Consider the following 4,583-nt stretch of genomic DNA (forward strand, 5'->3'; position numbering starts at 1 on the left):
AGATATAAAACAAACAAGTAAATAAAGATTAAAGTCAAAAAAATTTTAAAAAGAAACAGCTCCTCCCTGTGAGGAGCAAAAAATTATCTTAGGGGGCTCACAGTATTCCTTGAACAGATGGGTGAGAGATAGAAGCTGTGGTTTGTATCATTGGTCAGCCCCAGGATTGGCAGCAGCTGGAGCTCCCCGCACCCAGCACCTCCCCAGGTCAGCACAGATCTGTGCTGGATTCATCTTCATTTTCCCCAGGCACCTACCCCACATGCACGAACATTTAGTGAGTACTCAGTCTTCAAGCTTTTGAGCACCTACTTTGGTCTACACTGTGCTGGATGCTGGGGAGGAGTTGTGACTTCAAATTTGGTGGGACAATTTGAAGTAGGACATTCTTTTTTTTCTATATCTTTTTATTCAAGTATAGTTGATTTACAATGTTGTGTTAGTTTCAGGGGTCAAGCACAGTGATTCAGTTACATATAAAAGAAAGTGAAAGCGAAGTTGCTCAGTCGTGTCCGACTCTGCGACCCCATGGACTACCAGGGTACCAGCCTACCAGGCTCCTACGTCCATGGAATTTTCCAGACAAGAGTACTGGAGTGGGTTGCCATTTCCTTCTCCAGGGGATCTTCCCAACCCAGGGGTCAAACCCGGGTCTCCCACATTACAGGCAGATGCTTTACCATCTGAGCCACCAGGGAAGCCCAGTTATATATGAGGGAGGGAGTAAATGAGTGAAAGTCACTTAGTCCAGTCTGATTCTTCGTGATCCCATGCACTGTAGCCCACCAGTCTCTTCTGTTCATAGAATTCTCCAGGCAAGAACACTGGAGTGGGTCTGGGGACGTGCCCTGGAGGTGCCAGCCCAAGGCAGCTGGTGTTGACAGATCCCAGCGTCAGAACCATGCCTCCTGTAGCTGTGGGTACCACCTCTTGTGCCAGGAGCACGCCACTGCGCAAGAGGAGACACCATTTGAGTTCTCCATGAATGTTCAGAGAAGGAATGTCAGAGCTGCTGGCTGAAAGCTATCCAGACAAAAGAAATATCCCCAGGATGGACTCTCTGGTTCTCTTCTGGCTCTGTCTGGCTTTGGTGCTGGTTGGTTCTGTGATGATCTGCATTAGCTCAAAAACCCATGACTTGCAAGACCTAATCAGCAGAGGAGCACAGATATTTTCATATATAATTCCAGAATATCTTCAGAGAGCCATGCTAAGAGTGGTTCATTTCCTCTTCCACACAAGAAGCTGCATCTCCGTTATCCTGCATCTAATCTTGCAAGGGATGGTTTATACTAAATATACCTGGGAAATATTTGGCCTCTATCAAGAGCTGGAGTTCTCTTTGTATTACATTTTTCTGCCTTATCTACTGCTGATTGTAAACCTGTTTGCTTTTTTTTTTTTTCCTTCTTTGCCCTTAGTTCTGTAACCAACACTGGTACCACAACAAAAGCAAATGAATTACTGGTCCTTTAAGCTTATGCATTCGATGTGATGTTCCCAAAGAACGTGAGGTGCCCTACTTGTGATTTAAGGAAACAAGCACTGTCCAAGCACCGGGTGTGTAACCTGTGTGTGCACCAGTTTGACCATCACTGTGTGTGAGTGAAAAACTGCATCAGGGCCTGGAACACCCAGTATTTACTCTCCTACCTCTTGACGCTGACAGTCTCGGCCGCCACCATGGCCGTGGTGAGCACCGTGTTCCTGGTCCAGCTGGCGGTGATGTCACACTGGTACCTGGAGACTTACGTCAATGACCTCGGACACTTGCAGGCTGTTGACCCCGTCGTCCTTATTCAGTACCTGTTCCTGACCTTCCCAAGGATCCTCCTCCCAGTGGGCTTTGTCGTGGTGCTGAGCTTCCCCCTGGGGGCTACCTGTGCTTCTGTCTGTACCTGGCCCCACCAACCAGACCGCTAACAAGCGGTACAAAGGTGACTGAGCCTGGTGCCAGCACTGCCGCCGCACCGCCAGGCCCCCATCAGCAGAGCCGCGGGCTCACCAGAACGTCCACTCCCACGGGCACTGGAGCAACCTTCTCGAGATCGTTCTACCTGCTACTGCACATTATGAGAGAAAGAAGAAATAGGGATGGGAAGAGCACTACTGCCTTTTAAATATAGCATACATTTATTTATGCATATGGATACTTTCTAAAAAAAAAAAAATACTGGAGTGGGTAGCCATTCCCTTCTCCAGGGGATCTCTTTACTGTCTGAGCCACCATATATATATATATATATATAATTTTATATATATATATTCTTTTTCAGATTCTTTTCCCTTACAAGTTATTACAAAATAATGAGTATAGTTCCCTGTGCTAAACACTAGGACCTTGTTTATATATAAATGTGTGTGTGTGTGTATTTTAATTCATCCTAATTTATTCCTCCCCTGCTTTCTCCTTCTGTAACCATAAGTTTGTTTTCTATGCCTGTGGGTCTATTTCTATTTTGTAAATAAGCTTATTTGAAGATATGAAATTCTTTTTTTTTTAACTTTAAATCTTTCCATTGGTATCAGGGTATAGCCTGAAGAAGCAAAATTCTTAATAGAAAACGGAGGAGAGGTAACTGTCAGATGAATCTGCTGTGCCTCCCATCTGACCTCTGACCTGCAGGGTCAGACATGAGCCCCTCAGCTGAAGCAGAGACAGAGGGACACCTAAGTGCCCTCCAGGCCTCTGAGTGGATACCTTAGCACCGAGCTCAGGGAGACCCTTCACAGTAGCCTTGAGCAACACAAGCGCGATCCCCTAGGACACAGCCAGCCTGCCCAGTGTCTCCTCGGAGAAGCCCTGCCTCCTGTCTTCTCAGTCTTGCTGGTTCCTGACTCTTGTTCTCTGCTCCCTGGCTCCTAATTCTGACACCTCTTCTGCTTGGCCTTTGGCTCCTTCCACTCCCTGCCCTGGGAGCCCTCATTCCTTAGTCTCACTGTTCACTCCTTGTGCATTTGCCCACAGATCCCTAACCTTGAACGCCACTAGTCTTGCCATATCTCATGTCGTCCTAGGTTTCATGGTCATGGCCGGCAAACCTACAGCCCTCCACCCCCACTAACATGTGTGGAACATGCTGCTGTCACACATGCATGTGTGGGGCAGAACATGCCACCATCATTGTGACACATGTGCCCCAATGAACTGTCTCAACTGAAGTTCACGATGGGGACCTGGACTGTAGGGGGCCGGATGTCATTCATCTGGGAGGAGGGGAGAAGGGAGAGTCATAGTACCAAGCAGTGTGCCAGTGACATGCTGAAACAAAAGTCCTCTCAGGCCTTGGATGCCAAACCAAAAGAAACAGAGGAACAAATTCAACTAGGTCTTCCCTTTACTGCACTAATTCCTGAAAGATAGTAGGATAGTTGTTTCAGTAAAAGTCACTCCTCTCTTTCAGTTAATGAAGGCTGTAGAGCACCAAACATACCCAAAGCATATGGAGGTGTTTATGCATTTCCCATAGCTGATCATGACTAGAGGATTTTCAGTTGCAAGTTTCAGAACCTGAATCACATGGTCGCAGGCAAAGTATCTCATATTTGTGGCTCATACAGTGAAAAGGTACAGGAGAGTAATTGTCATCAGAGCTTTGAGTGAGGACATCACACTTGGCCTCTCTCCATCTCCTGCCCTGGTTTCATCTCTACTGGCTACATTTAGGCAGACACTTCTCATGCAATGCAGGACAGTCCTCCAATGGCTCCAAGCTCACATCCTATCACTGTAACACCACCAGTGCAAAGGAGGCTTCTCTCTCCCAGGAGATTCTCAAAAGTTCAGAAATTGAATCTCATGGCCTGGGCCCCTGACCTCAGTCACGGGGCTATCTCTGAATCAACCACTGTGGCCAAGAGAAAAGGATAAACCACATAGTCTGAGAATTGAGAAGAGGGCAGTTCTTCAAAAGAAAATCAGCATGCTATTACCTAGGAAGAGGAAGTTGATACCTAGGAAGGCAAAAATAACAAATGTATTCTACAATCCATCCCTACCCTCTTATTATCCCTATACAACCTTCTTCCCATTTGTACAATTTCTATTATCTATTTTCTATATAATATAATCTCTATCCCTAACATAATATAACCAAATCCACATGCATCTAAAAATTAAATCACACCCTCCCCAGTCATAAACAATCCAAATTATGCCATTTTTATACCCAGCTCCAAGACCAAGATCTCTAGGTCATGTGGATTCCTCTCAATGAGGTCTGGATATAGCACCTAGAGTTTGACATCCTTCAGACTAAATGACAGACATAAACACTCCCAACATATACAGCAGTGTTCTTGTAAACAAGAGTGAAAAGAAAATAGGATAATTCAATAGCTGTCTCGTTTGGAAGTGAAAAGGGGAAACAGAGGACGTGATGAGCAGCCCTCTTCCTTTATTGTGTTCTGCTGGACAAAAACAGTAAGGACTCGTGGGCTAGCAGTGAGTGGGGTCCTTGCCAGCCCATCTGACAACCCCGGTCCTGCTCTGAGAGGATCCCCTCTGCATGTTGTCCTCCATTCCCATCTGAGGAGAGACACTGGGGAGGACCCACTTCCAGATGGTGCAGGTTGCAGAATCT

At 46.2% G+C, this 4,583-nt stretch overlaps 1 pseudogene; it reads left to right on the top strand.

Moving 5' to 3' along the window:
* Nucleotides 1-1,022: 1,022 nt before the first annotated feature.
* LOC122452431 lies at nt 1,023-2,092 on the top strand (annotated as a pseudogene).
* Nucleotides 2,093-4,583: the final 2,491 nt, after the last annotated feature.

The sequence above is a fragment of the Cervus canadensis genome, chromosome 13 (genome assembly GCF_019320065.1).
Source record: "Cervus canadensis isolate Bull #8, Minnesota chromosome 13, ASM1932006v1, whole genome shotgun sequence".
Taxonomy (NCBI): domain Eukaryota; kingdom Metazoa; phylum Chordata; class Mammalia; order Artiodactyla; family Cervidae; genus Cervus; species Cervus canadensis.